At 46.6% G+C, this 24,811-nt stretch overlaps 1 protein-coding gene across 3 annotated transcripts in view; it reads right to left on the bottom strand.

The window, feature by feature from the left end:
- The window catches only part of ABAT (4-aminobutyrate aminotransferase), a 49,818-nt gene extending 29,075 nt beyond the window's left edge, over positions 1-20,743 (bottom strand). The window contains exon 1 of one of the 3 annotated variants that reach the window (XM_064390532.1): positions 20,613-20,743. The gene's annotated coding sequence lies outside the window, so the exon portion shown is untranslated. Of the gene's footprint in view, positions 1-5,728; positions 6,395-12,451; positions 12,565-20,612 lie in introns of those variants that run through there. The other 2 variants (XM_064390533.1, XM_064390531.1) reach the window with 2 other exon arrangements.
- Between the last annotated feature and the right edge of the window lie 4,068 nt (positions 20,744-24,811).

The raw sequence follows: 24,811 nt of genomic DNA, 5'->3' as shown, positions 1-24,811 counted from the left end.
AGACAAGATTAGTTTAATTAATTAATTATGTTTTCTCTCTCAGCTTCTTTCTTTACTTGTGCTAACTTTTGCATAATCAATGTGTGAAGAAATATCCCAACACCATGGATTTCTTATCTCATGGCCACCCTCTAACAAAAAACAAATGCCAGCCTAAGTCAGTAAGAAAATGCCCAGCACCTTGATTGATGTCCTCTGCTCAGAGCTGTTTATCTGCTCTATACCACTCCAATCTACAATTCCCTCCATAAGTTTCCTCTGCAAAGTGTTACTTTTTTAGAGTCTTTAGGAAGCTGTCAAAAAGTGAACACAGTTTTGGAGGAACTCACAAAAGGAGCAGTGCAAACATACTCTACAGCCCACCAAGGTTCACTCCTTGTTCTCGTGCCCTTCAGTCATCTCCCATGGGGGTTTTGCTGCCAGCTGCCCAACTTTCCTTCTCCACAAGGATGAGATGCCTCTTCACCTACAAATCAAACACACCTTCCACAGCTGTACCAGGTTTCCCTTCTTCCTTCCCTAGGTGAACCATGCCTATGTCTGCTTCCAGAATGTGACTTATTTCTAATTATATTTACTGTTTATCTCAGGTCCTTTAATAGTTAAACTACAAGATACATTAGAGGCTGAAAAATAGAATTGGAAATTATATTGGCTTTCTGAACTACTTGTAGAAAAAAAACTACTGCATGAGGCTTAAAAATAAAGTAGCTTAGCCCTAATTTTCCTTGACAGTTCTTACATAAAAAGTTTTATCATTTTCTAGTCCGGAGTCAGAATAAATCACGTAACATCACATGTGACTATAACTAAACCCAGCGTCTTTTCCATCTCCATTAGACACACAGGCTCTCACAGGAAATCAGCTGATGTGATTGGGATCTTAGTCTAAGCACACATTATTTGGTTACCACAATAACTAAGTGAATTTTGCCTCCATAACCCATCTCCTGATGGATTCCCACCCAGCCTGATCCAGCACTGCGAGCAGCAGCAGTTTGCAATCCAGCAGAATCAGCTCCCGCACGTGTCAGAGCCGCAGCGCTGCCACGCTCCATCGCCCTGCTGCTCCCGAGCCACTGCAGCCACACAAATTCCCAAAACCCAGGCAAAACACAGCCACCCATTTCAGATATCTGACAGGAAAGGGGATGGGAAGGACCATCAGAACACAAAGATGTGACAGCCTTCCAGAAAAAGATTCATAAGTCTTCCCTAAACATTTTTCCCCTACTGGGAGCTGTCTGAGCTGGAGCAGGCCATCGGTGCAGATGACTCCACAGAACTGCTATTCTGAAGTGAATCTCAGTACCTTCATTTTCCAAATACATTTGCATAATTTTGTCAGTAATTTTGCATTATATAAACTGTGTTTGCCACTGCATGTGTTTAAGTCACAGCCACATTCTTCTAGTAAGAAAAATTATTTTCATTTTCAATGAGGAAGCTCAGTCCAGTTTACCACACACATGAAGCATAAGGATATATGGATTTTTTAAATTCACGCTGTGAAATTGGATGGGTTTTTTTTAAACAGCAGCTGCTAAATTTCTGTACCAAGAGATTATTTATGACAAATTAGTAACTAGAGAGAACAGCAGTCATTCAGCAGCAGCAGCCTACTGGGAACACAGAAAGAAGTATTGTTTCCATGAGTGAATGACCTTGTATTTCCTGGGGGGGAAACTCTGGAAAAAGTTTTAGAAAGAGGGGGCTTGATCCTGATACAAGAGAGAAAATAGACAAACTAGGAGTTTGTGCAGCAATCTCACTCCCTAGCAGAGAAGCTAATGCAGCATGACATCGAGTGCCAGGCTGCAGCTCCCAGAACCTGCCCTGGAAAACATCCTCTGGGGAGGTGCACAGGTAAAGGCAAAACTGAGACCCAGCAGGATGGGAGGAGAAGTCAGCTCTGCACATTTGCATCTCTTTCTTGCAACTCTGCCAAAGACCCAGAAATCTGTTTGAAATTCATGGGGGACATTCATCTGTCCCTCAGCTGCTCCAAACCCATTTAACCAGGAACAATTAAGTGGTTTAGAAACAGCAGCACAAGCTGCATTGGGCAGTTACTTCACAAGGCTTCCAAAGAGTGGATTTGGGATGGCTGGGGAGCAGGGAGGGTCCTAAAGGCAAATTTATTACTTTTTTTTTTTTACTGTTTTCCTTTGCTTGACTCTTCTAGGCTGCACAGCAAGGGTACAGTCATGCTAAGTGCTAATTGTGAAATTTCAAGCATCTCTAATTATCTCTTAGTCCTGTTTTCTTGGATCCACCTGGATGTGAACCCAGCAGTGGGCTCACACACTGAGCTGTACAGGGGCTCTGGTGGGTGCAGAGGCTGCAGAGCCCTCTCCCTGCCTCAGAGCTCACAGCAGCACCAGCACTGTGCCCCAATGCCAACCCTCCCTTCCCACAGCCAGCCTGCCCTGGCACCCCCAGGTCAGCTGGCACAGACAGGCTGCAAGGAGGGAGTCCCTCCAAGGGTCTTTACTTCACAGCTCAGCATGCTTTGACACTGCTCTTTCTGCATCTGCCTTTTAACAGCAGAAGGAACTGCAAACTGAGGAAGCAAGTCAGCTGTGGTTCCTGAGAATAAAAAGGACAATGCTGAAAAGTCAGGCAGGACCCAGGTCCATCCTGGACTTGTTAAAGGGGCCCAAATCTCCTGGTTTGTAGTGCTCATGAACAAGCATCTTTATTTATCTTGTATCTCATCAACAAGCAGGACATAGGTGATTTAGCTCAGGTATTTTACTTCTGTAAACAGCTCAAGGAGATCTGAGTCTGGAATAGCCCCACAATTTCACAAATAAATATAAGCAGGGGTAAGGCAGAAGACAGTCAAGGCTGTCATCTGTTAAACATAATCATGTCCTTCCTCAGACTGCATTTGAGGAAGAATCAGGTAATGCAATGTCATCATGCATAAAAAGATCCAAAGAACACAGCACTTGCTGTTTGAAAATGGCACAGCCCCACCCTCCTTTGGGGAGTCCACATCCAGCAGATCAAAGCAGGAAACAACTGCATGAGTTCACCAGTTAGTGACAGAGCACAGGTGACATTAGAAATCCTGACTTGCTGCTTTAGCCCCTTAAATGTAGTAAACAATGTAAATAAAGAGGCCTGGCAGCATGCTGATGTATTTAACTGCAGTTCACTTGGTCCCAGGAGCAGAGTTAGGAGTTCAGTATAGACTGTGCATTTACCAAAGCCTGAGTACACACAATGAAATACAATAGTCATTTTACTTCTGCTGGGGTTTTATCCCAAAGTATAATTCTGAAACCAATTTGGATTAGTTTACAGCAGCATTTGCAGGAGAAGTCTGTAAGGGTATCACCAAGAATTTAGCAATTCAGTCAGAGCTAGGCCAAAGTTATCTCAAATGAAATAGGATAGAATAGTCCTGTTAAGAAGAGTTTCAAGAAAATTTACATCTAGTGTTCATAAAAGGCTAGCATTGGATTTTTTCGTTAAGTATCTATACAAACGCAGAACAAAACAGAGCTGGAACCCTCAATTTTAATAACATCAGCACAAAGGCAGCATCCTCATGAGAGGGCACAGCAAAGTAAAAGAAGTTGCTCATCCCCCACCTTGATCCACCAAAGGCCACCACAGCCTCATACTCCAAAAGTGAAGGTGGTTACAAGCACCCCACACAGCAGGGTCAGGACAGAGATGGACACTCTGAAAGAGGTCTGCTGGGTCTGCAGGACCCAGCCAAAAAAGCCCCGAGCACATCGAAGCTCAACACTTATGTGGCCCAATTTCATGGGCAGCAGCCAAAAACCAGCAGTGTGGCTGTCCCCAAGGCCTGGTGAGCCTGTGCCTGCAGAGTTCACCCAGGCAATTCCCACCAGGAGCACCAGGAACAGACCTGCACATGGAAACGTGCATCCACCACCTACATGGATTTTGCCAAAACCCACTTCACAAGTTGACAGGCTGTTTATAATAATCTTAATGGCTTTGCATAGAACAGGATGTAATTGAAAACTCCATGATTGTACTTAAGTTGTCAAGGACACAGTTGTCATAGTTACAAGTAAAGCTCAAGTGTTGGTTATTCAGGGTTGCCTATTTATTTATCGACACCAACAGTGCTGGACAGTCTCACGAGGCATCAGAAGAACAGAAATGGAGAGACTTGTTTTGTCCTTCAAGTCTTGACAGAACAGCAAATATTGCACTAAAAGCATAATAAACTGGGATTTTTTGCACATCTCTCTTCTCTCCCTCCACATGCAGCTGGCATTCAAGTCAGTCTGCTGTGAGCACTGCAGCAAAAGCACAAACCAAGCTGCACTGCACAAGATGAAAATCTCACACCTACAGCTTGGAATTACTGTCCAGTATCCACCAGGACACGACAATCCCTACCTGCTTCATGGCACCTGCACTCAGGTCAGGGCTGAACCAGCAGCGCAGCCAGAACAGGTTCAGCCCTTCCATCAAGTTTTAAAACTCATTTGGAGTCTAAAGTTTGACTACACTCATGTGTCCAGGTTCTCCTCCTCAGGTGCCCTCCAATCAGGGTTTGGTGGCTGGATATGAAAATATTATTTTCTTTTTTCTTAAAATAAAATATTTCTGCCCTTGTCTCCGTTTACCCTCTCTCCAAAAATATTGGGCCAAGGAAACTCTCCTGATCCCTAAACCAATGAATAAGAAGAGGCAGGAATGCTGTGATTATGGCACACTAGGATCCAGGTGCCCCACTAAACTCCTGAGCAGCTCATTTTTGATCCAAGAATTATTGGCACAACTAAGGTGGGATGAGATGTGCCTATACCTTTCCTGTGAAAGTACATTGTCTCAGGGAAACAAAAAATGGAATTGAGAAAGCATCTGCTAGAAATGGGGCAAGTTCCAGATGCAAAGCCAACAGTATCTACACAAATGGTCTAATGCTACACAAATGCTGATAAAAACCAAGTACAACAAAACTTACATTAGCTACAAAAATTCTAATTTTTTTAAATGGAATTTCTTTGTAGTTCCCCCTGAAAAAACCTGCACATTGATATTCCAGTGAACTTTACCAGTGAGGTACATATAAAAACGTCTCTTCAAGCCTGTATTAAACATTCCTTCAAGCATATTTTAAATCCATTATTTTAAATGCAGATGGCAACAACATATCCAAACCATGTTCATTTCCACACATTTCCCAGACAAAAACAGCCCAGCTCACAATGGATTAAACAAATTTTGGCACAGCCATGTTTTTCATTTTAGTTGCTCCACAAGCATTCTGTAGTTTTGAAAAAAATAAAGTATCGCAAAATACCCTCAAGTGGTATTTCCAAGGAAATTCAGTTATATTCCTTGTAAGATTTTATTCCTAGCATCTTACAGCTGCCTCCTCAGAGATCAGGAAAATAGATAGATAAATAGCACCAAATAACAGCAGAATTTATTTTCCTGTGCCATAAGGCATAAAACAGATCATTGGAGGCAGCCTGCGCCAAACCAAGGGAAACATCTCAAGCTGTGGTTTCTCAAGGTGACCCCCATTCCAGCTGAGGACACGAACAGCAGAGCCAGCCAGATTTCTTGTACGAGGGGTCCAGAAAACAAACCAGGAGCAGCTATCCCTGCACATCCATGGCAGGGACATGTAACAACACACACACACACCTGCCCAAAGCCAAATCCCCCCGGGCACAGAGTGTGCAGCTCTGCGCCCACCCCACCCGCGGGCACACCGGGCACTTACAGGACTCGGATGCAAACTCCAGCTCTCCCCTCGGAAGTGCTGCTCCCACGGCCAGCTCCTGCCTTGGAAGCGCTGCTCCCTGCTTCACTCACTGCCTGCTTCCCGTCAGCGCAGGCTGCTGCTGGTGGGGATTGCCATTGCTGCCAGCTCCTTGCAGCTCCGCGCAGCGGGGACGGGCATCGCCCAGAGGGAGCCCAGCGCCGCAGCCCGGCCGGGGATGCCCCACTTAATGACGGCTAATGGAACCGGCTCCTGGCAGCTACTGCCTGCGCCCGGCCAAAGCCAGCACAGAGGAGCACTCGACTCGTCCCAGACCTGACAGAATCTGGCTCTGGAACGTGGGTGTCCGAGTTCATCCGAAAGCCTCCTCGGCGGCTCTCTGAAAACAGATCCCGAGGCGCAGAGCCAGACTGCGTTAAGGTTTGAAATGGCTGCTTAGTGTCCAATAATTGTGGAAGTTGAAGAACAGGTTTTGTCCCTAAACCCCTTAATTTGACTCTGGTTTGCGAATCTGCTGAGGGTGACACCCAGGCACACGACTGGCACAAAATAACCTTGTTTTGGCTCGTTCCCTGCAGGCGGTGGCAGGCAGCGCGCATCCAGCGGCACCTCCCGCCGCACACTGCTCCCGACGGGAATGGGGCATGTGGATACCCACAGAACACCAGCACCTCCCTTCAGGCACAGGGATGCAGGGAAAAGCGGCACAGGGTGCCATGGCCGAGGCTGGGCTACCACGGCCAGGTTGCCATGGTGCCGGGGGGCAAGAGGGAAGATGCACCAGAACGCAGAGGGAGGCTGAGCCGCTTCAGATTTAAATCCCTGTGACAGCATTTCGGCCGAGCCACTGCACGGTTGCTGTGGCAACCGACGAGTGAAAAATCACAGAGGAAATCTGTAATTATTACAAGCGAGGTGGTGACTTACCCACTTCAGTAATCAGAGCATTAAAGCGGCTCGAGCAGAGGAGGGGAGCTGGTGCCCCCCAAGAGGCAGGGCTGCAGTGCAGCAGGGAGCAGGCAGGACACCCGAGCTGGGGCTCCTGCTTTAAAAAGCAGGGGCTTCTGCTTTAGCCTCTGTAGGCTCCGCTATGGGATGCAACCCTTGGGCAGGATGCTTCCTCAGCACAGGGTTCTGACTGAGGTGTTGCACCCTGTCTGCAAGGGGGGAGATGAGGGAGCAGCCAGAGCGAGCCCCAGACCTGTGCTGCTGGTTCAGCACGGGCAGAGCTGGGCACAAGGAAGGGCCTGAGGCAGGCAGAGGCAAGGACAGATACCAGCAGCAAGGGACAAAGATGGAAGATGCAATGCTTGCAGGAGGCTGATAAGGTCTCTGGAAATTGCATGACTCCAGTTTGTGCTGCTCCTGCAGCACCACCTTTGCTGTCTCCCTTCTCTCAGAGCAGCCACAGCAGCAGCATTGGCTCAGCTGGGGTGGGTGGTGTGATGGTCACTGTGCTAGCACAGGGCAGTGAGGGACAGTCAGTGGTGTGACAGTCACTGTGCTAACACAGGGCAGTGAGGGACAGTCAGTGATGGTCACTGTGCTAACACAGGGCAGTGAGGGACAGTCAGTGGTGTGACAGTCACTGTGCTAACACAGGGCAGTGAGGGACAGTCAATGATGGTCACTGTGCTAACACAGGAGCAGCACAGTGTCACACCAGCATCCACACAACCCATTAATGGGGGAGTACAAGTTTTAAAGTAACCATGTTGTTTTCCAGAGCTTTTCTACACAAAATGGACAATTGATCAACATCCAGACAAACTGCCAATCCAAATGCCACTAACACCAATGAGGAAGAGAATCCAACATGTTTAATTCTGTTCTGGTTCCCTTCTCCTCTGCTGGAGACTGTAGCCTGGGATCTCAAGTGAGCACTGTGAGCAACTGCCAAGAAAGAAGCCCTGACTGCAGTTATTTGTAAGATAGATCCCATAACAAGCAGTCGGTTTGATCCAAAGTAAGAACTGAACCTCACCCCTCACCTTCATAATTTAAAATCTGTTATTAACTACATACTCAGACTGTAAACAGCACATTTAAACTGGCCTGTACTGGTTACCAGTCATTAGAACAAACTGGTGGCTCTAAACTGAACCTGTCAGCCAGACAATCTACCACAGAAAGTGCCACAGTCCTATTCAGACAGATGGTTAATGCAGGTACACATCACAAACAGAGGGGCAAGGACTGAGAAAAGCTACAGGGGCTTAGACTCACCATGTATAAAACACTAAATTCAAGAGCAATTCATTGTGTCAGTGATTTATTACTACACTTATTCAGTGCAGTAATAATCAGGATTACAGCTTCTGAGGAAGACTGAGGTTCTTGTGCCTCTGCTGAGTGTTGCCCTGGATGATGTGAGGCTAAACTTATTAACCAAAATGATGCTGGATGAAAAGTACTTGGTGCTGCAAAGTGCTAACAAGTTAAATGGCAACACCATCTAGAGACTCCAGTCAGCACTGTGCCCCTTCATGCTGAGTCATGTTGTGTGCAACTGCTTGGAAACCCACCCTGCAGAGAGACAACAGCTCCACTGTAGACTTTTATTTGTAGTGGATTTCTTTTGCTTTAACCCTTGCATCAAATGGCTTAACACCAAACTGCCACTTCCTGAGTAAAGCCTGAATTCTTGTTGTTCTGTATGGCTGCTTTCATCCCTCCATACCCACAGTTACCCTTCCTGGCAGGCTAGATGCACAAAGAGAATGACAATGACTATTTAAGTCCTGTTGCAGGGCAAAAAACTTGGTTTGATGCAACTATAACTATTAAAAATTCATTTAAGATGTATTAAAAATGTGCAGTTCATGAAAGTGGGAGCTGTAACCAAAACTCCGTGGATTTGCATTTGATTTAATCGAGAGAACATTGGTAAAGAAATCTGTTTAAACAGTCTGTTATTGGAAGGGATGTGGCCAACCACCTGCACTAAGGTCACGTTCTGCTCTGATTTGCAGTTGTCAAAGGCAGATTCACTCAGTACACAATCCTTCACTGCTAGGAAGTCATGTCCAGCCTCAGCAGAACCAACTGTTGGTATATTTCCCTGTATCAATGCTACAAACGTCCTTCTGAAATGTACAATGATGATACAAGGCAAAACAGGGATCAGATTCTGGCCAGGCTGGTCCATAACACCAAGAAAAGCACATGGTTAGTATCAAAGATGTTCTGTTTTTATGGAAAATATTAGAATGTTTACTGTGTTACCAGTGTATTTCATGCAAATCATGGCAAATTCCTCCCGAAGCAACTTTACAGCCCTCCTTAACCCCTGCCTCACACCCTAGAAAGCATCTGCTACACTTTGTTAAGAAAAACAAAGCATTTCAAACAACGCAGCTACAGTATTTGAAGAGAATTCAGTATTCAGAAATAGCAGCTCCGGGGTAGAGACAAGACGTCAAAATCCTAAATGTCAGACACATCTGCAAGAAATGGGAACAAAACACATCAGTATCACAAAGCAGAGAGCAAAGCATGCAGGACACTCAGCACCAAGTCTTGGTCCTCCTTCAAAAAACAAAGCTGCACAAGACTCAACATCAGAACCCCAGACCTGCATGAAGAGGGAAAGCAATGCCTCTCTTAAGGGCTTGTTGTGTTTGGAGAAGGAATAGAGCACAAGCTGGAGTGTCAGATCAACTTTTAGGTACTGCGAGCAGTAATCACTAGGTTCACCTTAAAATATATTAAAAGGTATTTCAATACAGTTGGAAGGAAACAAAATAACACTATATAAATGGTGACCCCAAGTTAATTACAAAAATCTGAGCAAACCATTTGCAGACAGTAGGATAAGGATCTTATTTGGCTGAAGAGGATTACCATGAAGGGCAAATCAAAATAAAAAGGACAACTGGGATTGCTTAGCTTTGTGGGAAGGCCAGCACACTGCAGCTTTCCAGCCTGTGGCTGGCCAGAAGGCTGCTTCCTACCCTAGCACATCCAGTAACTTTACACTCTGTGCACAGAGGCAGTTTTTCTTTTGTGAAAGAAGTTAAAAGGCTCATGAACAGAGTGGAATTCAGCACAATCAATAGCACTAACTGCAGGGATTTCATTTGGTGGGCAGATGTTGAGGTTGGAAAAGTCAGAGGTTGCACGTGTGCAGGGCACACCTGAACTGCCCCTGCACTACTCACTAATCAGTGACTGCTGTAACTCACACTGACCCAGGCACTGGGGGATCACCCCCTCTGTTCTTCACATGTCAACTGCTTTCATTCCCATTAAACCTGAGAACTTCACATTCAGAAGGAAGGGGATATAGGAATTAAGCACAATTACTATGAAATTCTACTGTTCAGAAGTCCTCTTATTTCCTGTTTATTCAGGCAATAGGTAAAAAGGAACAGCAGTTGGGGAGTTTTCAAAACAGTTCAGGAAACACAGATATGTACACAGTGTTAAAAAGACTCTGTTACTGAATTCCCTAGTATGTTTAGAACATTATTTTTGGGCTCCAGATGGAGAAAGAAACAAGTGCCAATCTGATTCAGCAAGTGTTTCTCGAGTGGTCCCTTTTACTTCTCTGGGTCCATTCACAAAACTAGAGTTGGGAAAGAGCAAAGAACTTTGCAGAATAGAAGGCAAGGTAGAAAAACTGGGAACTGGAAGACTCTCTGGTGATCAAAACCTGGAAGTTACCCACTAGGGAAAAATCCACAAGGCTGCTGCATGAACTGTGCTTATTTACTCCTTATATATTGCCTGTTTAACCAAATGAATGAGTCTGCTGCATTATCACACAGGTACTAAATACCTGGATAGGAATTTGAGGAGATAAATTGGAGCTTACTAAGTGTGCTAATGGCTAAACTCACTGGTGAAGGCTCATCAAGGTACAGCTCTACTGCACCCTCAGCTCTCATGGTAACACTGACACCCACAAGAAACTGGGCTCTGCTCTTCAGTCTGGCACATCCAAGGGAGCATTTTATGCACCACATTCAGCTAGTTAAAAAGTGTTGACCAGTTTTGGGAAAACTTCCATAAAGATTTGGACAAATCTGTATAGGTGCTCTAATACAGGTTAAGCAAGTCCAGTTTACTTGGTGGGGTGAGAGAAGAGGGACCCAGAATCAAGAGACTGAGGAAGGACGCCTTGTATTACTGTGATGTTTAGAGAGGCTGCATGAACAGTGGGAAAATCCAGCATAACAAATCCAGGATGAGTACAATCAGTATGGAATAATGAGCTAGTAGTTAGGTTGAACAGCATATTTAACAAAAACTTTTTATGGGAGATGTTTAAAAAGTAAGCAGCATTAGCACAATGGGACAGTGAGGCTGCCTTCAGAGTGCTGCCCTCATTGGTACTTAACCCAAGAGGGCTCTGTCACAAAAGCTGAGGAAAAGAACAACAGCAAATTTCCCTTCTCCTTCATAAAATCAGGGTTTCACTAAATGGATGCAACTGCAGGATTTATCAGTAATCAGGTTCACAAAAGATACATCACGTGCTTTGTTAGTGTGAGTATCATCTTAAGCTGCCCCTTTTCCCTCTCTGCTGTTAACTAGTGACAACAAATAAATGATATTCAGAGGCTGGAGTTTCACAAGAGATGAGAGAAATGTGGCTGCAAGCCTGCTAATCTTGCTCCACCAGCCAGAGCAGAGGATCAGTTATGCAAGGCTGCATGTGGATTTTGACCAGATATAACAAACAGTTCCTTTCTCCTCTCTTTCCTGTTTGGAACAACAAAAGAGAAGCTGTGAGCCATTTCCTACCATTTATCAGATCACTCTGGAAACTCATTTTCTCTGCATATTTTCTGGGAAAAAAAGATGCTTTATGCAAGTGTTGTATCCCAAAATGATGCAACCAGCCTTGGGTTTGCAGGGTAGTAGCACCTTCTGAGCTTCTTTTCTGAAGAACCCCACTTTGAGCTGGCTTTCCTGCCACCTGCTCCCATCACTCAGTCTCCCATCCACACCAGAGAGATTCCTAATCTGAGGAAGAAAAATCACCAAACCCTTCTGGTGCCCAGTGGATTCACGAGTTCAGCTCAGAGCAAACCAGTGCAAGGAAACAACTAAGCAATGTGAGGAGCAAGACAAGAAGGCCACCCTGAGGAGCCACCACAGCTGACTCCCTGTTGAAACATCACCTACCCATGGAACCCATGGCCACAGTCAGTCCTACCCTTTTGATTGAACCAAATCCTACTACACCACAATCTACAGAGAAGCAAAACAACAAACTCTAAACTCATACACAATCAGGTGATGGTCCAATTTTTATGAATAAATGAACAGCAGGAATCCTACAGCCTGCATCAGAAACAAGAGGTGTTTTCCAATCACGTTCTTGGCCAAAGGGAAAAAAATTACTGATGAGAAATTAGGCAAGCAGTCTCCTGTTACTGCTAAAAGGAAATGGCATTTGAATTTCACTGTTACAAGAAGAAAATCACAAGGTTTGTCAGTGATAGTTACTGCAATGCACAGATTGCTGCTGCAATCAGTAAAGTCCTTCCCAGTCAAAGGCCCTATAACATGAATCCAGCCCCTTGCACTGCTTGTCATTGTCTCCACTTGCCCCTACTCCCTCCCTTTGTGACACTAACCAGCTCCTTCCATGCTTTGCCTCAGCTGCTTTTCACAACAGCCAAGGCAGAAGCATCTCGTTCCAGCAGCCCCTTCCAACACCCAGTGCCCAAACCACAGAACAAACAAAGATCTGCTCCCCTGTAGATCCATTACCTGGTAAAACCACCCTGCAAACAAGAAATGAGGAGTTCATCCGAGCCCAGCTCATCCTCTGCTTTCCTACCTCCACCAGCACACTCTGATTGTGTAATCCTATTTCTCTCTCCAGGAAGCTGCATTGCAGCAATAGCTGTGGAGCAAAAAACAAGGCTTGCTTTATACTGGAGCTGAGAGGGGAGAACATGATAGGGAATGGCAGCTCAGTCCATACAGGTAAACAACTCACACCCACAGCATGGTCCATACAGGTAAACCCCATCCCTCACACCCACAGCTCAGTCCATACAGGTAAACCCCATCCCTCACACCCACAGCATGGCCCATACAGGTAAACCCCATCCCTCACACCCACAGCATGGCCCATACAGGTAAATCCCATCCCTCGCACCCACAGCTCAGTCCATACAGGTGAAATCCATCCCTCACACCGACAGCTCAGTCCATACAGGTAAACCCCATCCCTCACACCCACAGCATGGTCCATACAGGTAAATCCCACCCCTCACACCCACAGCATGGTCCATACAGGTAAATCCCATCCCTCACACCCACAGCTCAGTCCATACAGGTAATCCCATCCCTCACACCCACAGCATGGTCCATACAGGTAAATCCCATCCCTCACACCCACAGCATGGTCCATACAGGTAAATCCCTTCCCTCACATCCACAGCATGGTTCATACAGGTAAATCCCATCCCTCACACCCACAGCTCAGTCCATACAGGTAAATCCCATCCCTCACACCCACAGCTCAGTCCATACAGGTAAATCCCATCCCTCACACCCACAGCTCAGTCCATACAGGTGAAATCCATCCCTCACACCCACAGCTCAGTCCATACAGGTAAATCCCATCCCTCACACCCACAGCATGGTCCATACAGGTGAAATCCATCCCTCACACCCACAGCTCAGTCCATACAGGTAAATCCCTTCCCTCACACCCACAGCTCAGTCCATACAGGTAAACCCCATCCCTCACACCCACAGCTCAGTCCATACAGGTAAATCCCATCCCTCACACCCACAGCTCAGTCCATACAGGTGAAATCCATCCCTCACACCCACAGCTCAGTCCATACAGGTAAATCCCTTCCCTCACACCCACAGCATGGTTCATACAGGTAAATCCCATACCTCACACCCACAGCTCAGTCCATACAGGTGAAATCCATCCCTCACACCCACAGCTCAGTCCATACAGGTAAATCCCATCCCTCACACCCACAGCATGGCCCATACAGGTAAATCCCATCCCTCACACCCACAGCATGGCCCATACAGGTAAATCCCATCCCTCACACCTGCCATGGGGGCCCATCAGTGTCAGTGTGCTCAGCTTTGCCTGAAGTGATGCAGCTGATAAGGATGGAGAAGTCATGGCTTTTAGCCTGGCTACAGCACTCTGTGGCAGGATTACCCTCTGGCCTGTTGCCATAAAGCATCTTATGCCTGAAATCTTTCCAAGCAGTTTTTGTTTCTAACAGCTTTTTTACCTGTCATGTTCTCTAATTCCCACTGAGGCAATCATTTATATAATCAGATATATACAATGAGAGCTGTTAATAATGCTTCAGCACAAACTTAATACCTCCATCTTGCTCCCAGTGTCCTATTTTTTTTGTGAACATCACAACATCAATATGAAGCAAGAACCTTGCAAAAAATGATGTGATTCATGACAGTTGTGGACAGAGATATAACAGAGAAGAACAAGATGGTTGATTCCCATTATTTGAGAAGGAACCTGACAGACAAACTGGGAGGAAACATAATACAAAGAGAAAATATTACTGCTATTAGGTTACACCAAGTTTATTTAAAATACTTAATTTTCATTGTATTTATGTTACTTATGCATGTTTCTGTAGTATTGCCAGACCAATTAAAACATATGAGTTGATTTCAGTTGAGTCTGTTGTCAAGAGATGCTGCCAAGAACCTCCGCACTTCATCCTTCACTAAAAGAGGAAGCCAAAATTAGCATGCTGTGGTGATGTTCAAAGTCTTTAATCAAAATTGAGCTTGATGAGTTACAAATACAATTGAGGGATATTCTTCTTTCCTTTCCCTGCAAACTAATTTTCTTTTCCTGTTTTCCTCAGTGGCATCTGAAGCCTGTATTCCTGCACTACCTCATTCTGAAAGGGAAAGGCCTGGAAGGGCAAGAGGTGGTATCTCTTGTGAAAAAAAGTCTGTAGGGTTGTTAATTTGCTGGGAGGAAAGAGGAAGAGGAAGGGGTGATTTATATTGAGAGTAAAGACAACAAAGCCACCATGAAATCAGCCAGCACTGGGTTAGAAATTTCTATGAGGAACTTGCTGCCCTGTGCTTTGCCCAGTGCAAGGCTTACTGATGGAATCTGGATGCTTTAAAATTGAGCCAAACATCAAAAATAGGACACCACAAAAACATCATCACTAATTTATGTGTCTTCCCAACACCCACTGTTCTGTTGTGTGAGAAACCAGTGATGAAACCAAGGTTACAAGGGGAGGAAAAAAAAAAGCCCTGAATAAAACCCAATACCCAAACAAACAACTAGAAAGAAAACCTTGTGCTGGCAAGCCACACTCTTGGGTAACATTTTTCCATGTTTCCTGTAAACATTCCACCCCCAGGTAGGCTGTGTGGTCCAGGCTGTCCATTGACACTCACAGGGGACAGGCAGGGCAGCACCTCTCCCACTGCTTCCCTCAGTTCACCCCATCCCCTGCCAGCCTCCTCTCCACACCCAGCAGGACAGAGGATGTTCTGCCATGCCTCCTGCAGAGCTGTAATGGTTTTCTAGGCAGAAGCATCTGTTTTTAGAGCTGACAGGTAGGACTAAGAGTTCTTAAAACAGATCTAAGACACCATAAACACAAGGGCTGGAAACTGTGGGAAGAGCAGTGGAAATGGAGAGCACATCACCCTGACACCCTGGCAGGCTGGAAGGCTCCAGGAGAGGAAATGTGGTGCTCCTGACATGCAGATAGGAGAAAAGATGAAAGGAAATGCATGGGAGAAGCTCTGATCCTGATTCCAGGATCACCCATGGTCCCAAACACGGCCCATGCAGCTGGGACAGCGACACAGTCTGTGGGGAGCAGAGAGCAGACTGACAGGAACCTGAACCCAAAGCTCTGCACTGAGCCAGCAAAGGCACCTTAAGGCAGCCAGCACAGAACACAAAGGCTCCAGAAACCAAAGGAAGCATGTACAGGCTTCTCCCACAACAGCAGCCCCCTCCTGAGGCAAAGGAACAGCTTTCTGCCTGGGAGGACATCCCAGGAATGCACTCCCAGAACAGTCTGGGTTCCACCAGCTGCCCACACCTTGGGAAAGGCACATTGTCACCAGCCAGGCAGGCCAGGGTTAAATTGATTTGTGTATTCCAGCAGTGCCAGGTCAGGATTGCCCAATTTCTTTGCTGTTATCCAGCTAATTTTTAAGGTATTTGAACTCGCAAGGTTTCAAACTTCAGGCATTTTGAGGCCATTGCTAAAAAATTTCTTAGTAAAACATAACTATATATATGGGCACAACAGCTGCAAAGCAATGCATTTCCATTTGTAAAATTAAAACTGAGCTTTGTTTGGAGACAGCAAGGGAAATTCCTGCTGGAATAAGGTACATTTTTGAGATAAGGGAAAGCTGGAGATAGGTTTAGTTTTTTCTACTCTCAGAATTACAGCTACACAGCTAAACCAGTAAGTTTGGCACTTCATCCTGTCACCTGGAGTGTATTTGAGACATACTGACTTTTTACATGAATTCTTTAGCAAGCTGCAGAACATCCCCCAGGAACACCAGCAGAACTAGATGTTAGTATTTAAACTGCCAGGTTTCCCAAGAGTCACAAGAAGGTAAACACTCCCTGGCAATGCCAAGTTGCATTTCAGGAAAATTACAAAATGTAAATGGGAAAGTCACCAAGTCTGAAGCTTTACTGCCTTCCAAGTGCCTTGCACCTTGCCACAGAAGTTTTATAGTACTCTGCCTTTCAGCCAGAGCCCCAAGGAGGAGACTGGTACAACACAAGCACTCACTACACAAATACTTTATCTCCTGCATAAAAACTGAGAGAGGTTCACTGAAATAATGGCAGAAAACATTACAAAGGGGAATTAAATGTGAAAAATGAAGTTCACATTTCTTCAAGCTGACAGCATTCACTTACTGAAGGCAGTACTTTTAGCTGAGTGACTTCAGTGCTTTCTCACACCAAACAGGACAGCACAGCTTCATCATTTTATAAAATGATATAATTTATCATTTACAGGTCAGACCTGTGTCCTGGACACTGCAGGTGCCCTAACCCTTCACAAAGGCACTTAATGACATCAGCTCCTTGCTGCTGCCATAAAATCATTCCAGCCCTTGCTAGGACATGCATGCATTTCCACAACAGAATTTATGGCTGTAGAAGCTGTCACACACAAAATTCATAATACTCCAAATGCACAAACTAGGAAAAGGAAACTAAACTTCATGCTGCAAAAAGTGGGATTTCTTTTCAACAAGAAAATCATACCCTCCAAAAAATATTCTCCCTGCTGCGAGTAGATGCCCCTCTACTGGGCAGTAAGAGAGAAAAGCTGCTTCTTCCACACAGCCAAGAGCTGCAATACATAAGCAAGGTTCCTACCTCATTCTTCTGCTGAATTTCTAGTACTGGCTAAATGTGGAAAATGAAGAATAAAATAATTTGTGAAAGAAAAAAAAAATCTAGAACCTTACTCCCACAGATAGAAGAGAGTCTGAAAGCCACAGAAATAGTTTACAACAATATTCTCTATTTAAAACATTTTGCTTGCTTTGGAAAACCCCCAGAATACTGTTATTTTTGCACAAACACCATATGGCTATGAAAATATAACTTTCTCTGTTTTCCTGGACCATAGCTGTCATTTCAGGCAACAGGACCATGATCTGATAAAACAGATCACAACATTCAGAGAACCAAGAGGGGACAGAGGTGGTTTTCAAGCCACAAAACAGTGGCTGGAAGAATTATCTACTTTTAGTTGGTAGCAGCTCTGATCCCTAAGGCAACCTCTTCTTTACATAAAGAAAAGAAATTTGAAAGCAGATCCATCTGTAAAAAGAATAGGGTGTTTTCAGCCTCTGGAAAGTTAAATCTGTTACATAACTTTTAAAGCATATCCATCCTTCCACAGGCAATGGGCCCACAGTGATAATTATCTGTGTGGTGGATTCTTGGTCTTTAAGCTTCACTGCTCCTGATGTGTCATTTTTGCATCATCTACCTGTACTTTCACAGCTCCCTACACACCAGCACCAGCAGCTTTCCTTCTGATGGAGCCCAGCTCTTTCAGATGGGATAAGACACCTCACTATTTGATTCAGACTTATCACTATGCCTGAAAAACTCTTAAGAGCTTAAAAAGAACTGCAAAAGAAGAACAGGCACTACTGGAAAAGCCTGCTGGAACAAAAGTGGTGCACACAGATGGACAAGGTGTAACATACAAGGAGGAACAAAAACCTATTTGAAAACAATAACGATGAGAAATGTCTTACATGAAATCTGAGAATTACTCAAGATCTATTCCTTTCTTCTCCCTGCTCCCTCTGACAAAGGCAAAGCCAAAAGCAAAGGAGATTCATCCAAGTTCAGAGTCCCCATTTGATTTAAAGTTTCTGGTATACAGCCAATTCAGCAAGATTTAAAGATACAACTGGGTTGTATCTTTACAACAAAGATACGGCAGTGAGTGCCACCCTGTTTATACAGCACCTACACATACTGCCACTCAATCCTGAGACACTTCCACAAGCTGTTTTCATTTGGGTAAGAAAGGAAGGGAATTTCATTTGTAATTGAAACAGACAAAAAAAAAAATTACAGCAGTGTTTCTGGAAGGGACTCTCAATCCTAGAATTCATGAAACAAAGCTTGTAAGCCAAGAACCAGATCCAATTTGCCTTAGAGTAGCTGTGAACTCTAATCCTGTGAACCCTAATAATTCCTGAAATTATGAGGCTAAGCAGCAGCACAGGTACATCATGACATCACTGAGCTGTTTTAGTTCAGGCCCAACCCTCAGAACACAAACCCAGAGGAAGACTTACAGCTGCCCCTGCCCACACAGGCAGCTGCAGCCGGGCTGCTGCCCAGTGTGCCCCTGGGCAAGGAAGGCATTGGATAAATTGCTCTCAAACCTGGCTGTTACACAGCACACCAGGCAGACAGGGCAAGGGGAACCACCTGGAGACCCCCAAGGTGCTGGCAGGGGCAGCAAGAGCTGGTTTGAATGAACATACACACATGGCAGGCAAGAATCTGAATTCCTCCCTGCTTCTGAAAAAATCCAGATCAGGATGTTCTCCTTTCCCAATGACAGCACAGCTGCCAGCAGGACACCTACTGATTTGCTTGGTGTTTATTTGCATGCTGTGCTTGCTTACTGCCTCTGGGTATAAATATCCAATTTTATCCACTTATTTGACTTTACTTTGTGTTTGGATGCACAAGACACCTCACTGTACAGTATGCCTCTGAGGTTGTCGTCCCTCAGGAGACTAAAGGCCTAATGAAAGACTAATAAAACAGTTCTATCACATTTTCCCACACGTAATTTGCAAGAGGTCAGCTTGTCTAATAGCACCACACACGTACTGACTCAGGTCTCCATTTATCTGCAGATCTCTGAATCACTGTCCTCTGCACTTGGGGTGTTCAGGAGGAGCCACACACAGACTGCAGACACAGAGGACCTGAACACTGATTCCCAGCCCACAAGGCTACCCAGCACGTAGCTGACAATAACAGCTTTCCCATCTATACAGTCAGACCAGGGATGTTTGATGAGTGCTTTATACACCATGGATGAGAAACACTTCAAAATCCTGATATTACCCCTCTTTGCATATGCTGTGATTCAGTATGGTGATCCTGCATTTGAATCACTGACCTCCAAATCTGCATTTACAGCTCCAGTCAGAGAAGACAAATTGCCCCCAGACAGAATTTGCCCAATACTCACACTACAGAAAAGACAATTACAACAAAAAAAAACCAATGCAACAAGCACTGCAAAATCACTAATTGAATTAATAAAACAATAACCAGATTATAACAGGATTCAATTGGTAATTTCCTTACTGCAGAGCTTCCAGAAGGTAACCCTGCTATTACCCTCTTTTTATACCAGTTGGCTTTCAACCTTTACCAAATTCCTTGCTTCAAACTGTAAGAGCAAAGACCCTTTTAAGAGCCCATACCCATCAAGTGTGCCTTTGAACCGTAGGGCAAAATCCAGTATTTGTAAGGCTGAACATTCATTACTGATCACAAGGTCACTTGGAAACCTCCCACAGTAGTTCAGTTTCTCTGCATATCATCTCCTTGTTTATTTCATAAACAGAAATGGAGAACCACAGAGGCAAAAGCCAAGCCGGGCAGAGCTCAGCGTGAAGAGCCCCGCGCTACTTCCAGCGCTGTAAGGGAAGCGATGCTAAGGACGGATCAAACCAAAGCATGAGGCACTGGCTTGGGTTTTGCATCACCGGTGCCGGAGCACAGGAAGCCGAGAAGCCCAGCTGAGGTGCAGCACCAGGCCTCCCCCAACACCATTACTCAGCTGCCTGCAGCACCTCGGCCGGGGCCGCGCCGCTCTCCCCGCGGTGCGCGGCTCCCCTCACGGGCTCCGCGCCGGGCCCACCCGGCGCCGTGGGGCGCACACTGAGCATCCCAAACCCGCCTCCCAGCGCGCGGGGAACGACGAACCCTCCGGCGCTCCGCGGTCCCAGCGTCCCCGGGGAGTCGGGTCCGGCGGGGCAGGGCAGGGCAGGGCAGGGCAGGGCAGGGCAGGGCAGGGTCCCCGGGCGGGCAGGGCAGGGCAGGGCAGGGCAGGGCAGGGCAGGGCAGGGCAGGGCAGGGTCTCCGGGCGGGCAGGACGGCCCCGGCCCCGCGGCCCCCCCGGCCGAAGCCCCGCGGTCGCGGCCCGGCGCCGCCCGCTCCGCGCACGGTGCGCCGGGCCGGGCACCGGCGGAAGGGCATCAGCGAGCGGCGGGGAACGCGCGGCTGCCCCGGCAACGCGGGCGCCGCCGCCGCGGGGATGGAGACGGGGCCCCGCGGGGAGTCCCGCTGCCGGGCGGCGAAGGCAGCGGCCCGTCCGCGGCCCCGCGCGGCTCGGGCGCTCACCGGGAGGTGCGGGCTGCGCGTCCTGCGGCGGCCGCGCCGGGCTGCGCTGCGCTGGGCTCCGCCGGGCTCCGCTGGGCCGGCCGCGTCCCGCCGGCCCCGCCGCCGCCCGGCCCCGCCGCGCCCCGCCCGCCCCCGGCGCCGCGGCCAATCAGCGCCGCCGCCCGCGGCCCGGCGCCCGCCGCGGCCAATGGGAGAGCGCGGCCGGGGCTCGCCCCCGCCGGGAGGGGCGGGGCCGGCCGGACCCTCAGGGATGGCGGGGCCGGGGCGGCGGGGCCGGAGCGGCCGTGCCCCTCAGCAAGGGCTGCCCGCCTGCTCTCTGCCTGCCCTCCGCCTCCCCTCCGCCTGCCGCCCGCCTGCCCGCTTCCCCTCCGCCTGCCCACTTGCCCTCTGCCTGCCGCCCGCCTGCCCGCTTCCCCTCCGCCTGCCCGCCTGCCCCCCGCCTGTCCCCCGCCTGCCCGCCGCCTCCTCTCCGCCTACCCCGCGCCCCTGCTCCGGGGCCACCGCGGCAAGGGCAGCAGTGCCTGTTTCCTCCATCCATCGCGCACCCGAGCCTCTTTCCTACCCGCGAAGCCAATCCCTGCCTGCACTGTTACAGCTCCGCAAAGACCCACTGTCCTGCCCTTATTGCCTCGTGTTTACCTGCTGCCACTTGGGACGTACTTAATTTAGGAAAGGCAGCAATTGAGAAAGTCTTTTGGTCTTCTAGTTCTGATTAGAAGTTCAAATTAAACCTAGCGTGATGTCAAATTCCAAATTTAAAACCCAAATCTTTGCCGGCATTTAAGCCTGACCTAGACAAAACCCGTTTTTGTTGTGGACAGTAGTGGACTGAAGCAGCTCAAATCCTATACGAGACATTCTGCTCAGCTGCTGCTTGGTTCTGCTACAGCAAGGTGGTATTTGCAGGCACAAAGCTGCCCTTGAATCTCCAGCCCATAATAAAGGTTATTATCTATCTCATCCACAGAATCTATGGCAAGCATGTTGAACCCTGTCTGGACTCTCATCTTACGGAACTCATGTCTCATTCACAGCCTTGGTTTTCTTCAGAACCTCAGACCTGGCTACAGAAGGCCAATGAGAGAAATGCACACCTCCGTCCCTCTCCTGCGAGCAGCACACAGACACCCTCTGCCCATCCACGGACTTCTCAGAGCTGGGACCCATCAGGGATGCACACCAGAGAGGGGAGCTGTCAGAGCCTGCCCAGCCCTCCAGGACCTCCGTGGGAGGCTCCAGGGACTATCCTGGAGCAGCTTTTGTGGCTTTATGCCACCAGACAGGAGAGATGGATAGGATGCAAGCAAGGCAGGAATGCTGCAGGCTCCCAGAGGCCAGAGCTGCTCTTATGTGCCGCAGCACCATCAGTTTGCAGAGGGCGTTACAGGATCCTTCTGTCCCTGCACACACCACTGGAGGCTAGGCCATCTACGCCTCCTCATTTCCACTCACCCTGCCCAGAACCCTTATGTCTGTCAGTCTGTTCCAGTAAGAAAGATTTAATGGTCTAAAATCACAAGAGAGGCGGCAGTTGAGCTGTTCAGATGGCAGTAAGCCACTTGTATCATAAAGGACAAGGAAGCACTAGAACAGATTACAGGATCTCTATGAAGAGAGCCTTTGATAGTAAACACTTATCAAGATTCTCAGATTAATATGATTCTGCTTTGAGAGGAATACAGAACAGATAATTTCTTGGTGCCCCTTCTGATCATCCTACAATGTAAAAACCTGCTACTGATATCCCACAGAACAAGAACAGAGCAGTAAACTTTACTTTTTTCATGCTATCTTCTGCCCAACTTCCCATCAACTTTCTTGCCTAATTTATTATATGTATCTTTACTTAACTTTGAGGCAGAAATTGTTACTTCTAATTATTATTAACATCTTTCCTATCTTACTATCCAACGAGTATCCCTTTTGAATATTTGCTCAAAAAGCTTAGAGAATGCACTCAGCTTGCTCACAAGCTGTTCACAAGATGTTCCTTTGCATCTCTTCTTGCTCACACCAGTGGGGCTGGCCTGGGCAATGTGTTAATAAACACACACACACACACACACATATATATATATAGATATTTTGTTACTGCTTTTAGGTGTTGGTATTGTTAAAGACATTCCATGTGCCATCTGCTGGGGGAAACTTTCTCCAAGGCAATGTGGCAATGTGCTGTACTGACACAGCTGACTGCACTGCTGGCAGCATGAGGAGCCAGTTATTTCTCAAGAGGAAGCTTTATTCTGTTAATGCATCAACTTCCAGCACAGATGCAAAGGACACACAGAAGGTCGGGGTCAAGATGAGTCTGTAAAAACCACAAACCTCTTGACCTATGCCACAGCATGACAGCCTGGCAGCAAGAAGTAGCTCATTTTCAAATCCTGCGTCACTTGAACCTCCAAAGGGTTCAGCTTACAAATGCCATGATCACACGCAGGAGGTGAACTGCATTTTAAAGACAAGTTACTGAGCATTAAGTGAATAATTGTCAATTTACTTGCAGATTGAAAAACCACTGCAAGCTTATGAGACAGGCAGCTTTCCTTGCCGTGCCATAACAAGCAGACAGGAATGCAGCACCCACTTTTCAGAAAGTCTTCAGTTTCCTGTACCCAACAGTCAGCACCAGTAACTGTCTTTAAATCCACCAGCAGCATTTGGCTGTCACACTCGTGGCAGTCTGACTCTGGGCAATGTGGTTCCAGGCACAGGACTGAGGAAAGTCAGCTTTGCTAACACACCCTGCCCTGCACATTGGAGCACAGTTACACGTAACTCCAATGTGAATACAGATATCCACTGCCATCAAAATAGCTGGTCTGCTCTTCCTTTATAGCCCCAGCAGCAGATCCCCACTGATGGCCCTGTCTGGATCACAGGAGTCAGCTGGATTAGGTCTCATTGATCCAATGGAAAACTACACTTACAATTAGGTTTCCTGGGAATCAAAAACATCAGAATCCAGACTGCAAAATTGCTATAACCAACACTATGAAAGGGGGAGGTATACAACTGGAACATAAAATAAGCTCAGTAAGTAGAAATCTCAGACAAAATTATTTCTCTAAGTTTTAAAATGTTGTCTATCAGAATGAAAAAACAAAGCAAACAAAACAAAACCCAGAAATGCAACTGCCAGGGACATAGCCCTTAATTCTCTGTTAAAAGGGAAAAGGACTGGCACTAGTGGTGGATGTAGAAGTCCACAAATGGTCAAGTTAATGAACAGACAATCTCATGATAGTTATCTGCTATAAAACTTTGAGATGCAATTTAAGTCCTCATCTTCTAAGGAATGAGAAGTTCCTACCACACACACACAAAGTACATCCACTTTTTCCCAGAATGTCTCCTGAAAACCCCAAACTGCTGAAGGCAAAGCTACTGTCAAAAGGTAGGCAATTAAACACCACCTTCTTTTCAGGATTATTTCCACTGTAACTTCATCTGAAAATCTAGGTGAGAAGTGCAGAACCACACATGCCACCTAAACTGTTACTCCAAAATACAATATTGTCAAACTAGAAAGGAACAGGGTGTTGAACAAACTGTAAAATGTTTTGACTCAAAGTGTTGTACAGCAGATGGAGCTACAAGGATGGCCTACAAATAGCCACCTACACTTGAGAACACCCAACAATGATAAATATACAGAATCTATCCCATCAAGGGAGTGTCTTCAACTTTTTTCTACTGCAAAATGACACACAGACGTTCACAACAAATGAAGCAACTCTCCAAGTCTGACATCAACAAAGATTTAGAAGAAATAAATGTAATTAGTTTGCAATGCTTATTTGGGTGCCACATAAAGTTCAAGTTCTTCTCCTGAACAATACCTACAGTTGTGTCACCTTTGTTTCTCTTAAGAGAGATAAAAACAGGAGAGGGGTGGGGAATGAGAAAAGGCATTTGTTTCACCATGTGGCACTGACAAAAGTGAAAATCATTTGTTTCAAACCAGATTCCTACTGGAAGATCACGTGTCTATCCATTACCATACTTCCCATGATTTGGACACTTCTCCCTTTTATCCGAGCTAAGTGCACTGCAAGGGTTCCACAGGTTCCCCTTCACCTCCTCTATGTTCCTATCTCCAGAAAATGATCCATTTGGATGACTGCTGGATTTGCCAGCCAGATCCAGAAATGCTCCCAATTGCCTGAACTTTATTTAGCAAAAATGAAAGTCAG

The sequence above is a fragment of the Passer domesticus genome, chromosome 15 (genome assembly GCF_036417665.1).
Source record: "Passer domesticus isolate bPasDom1 chromosome 15, bPasDom1.hap1, whole genome shotgun sequence".
Classification (NCBI taxonomy): domain Eukaryota; kingdom Metazoa; phylum Chordata; class Aves; order Passeriformes; family Passeridae; genus Passer; species Passer domesticus.
This window is presented reverse-complemented; position numbering and strand designations above follow the sequence as displayed.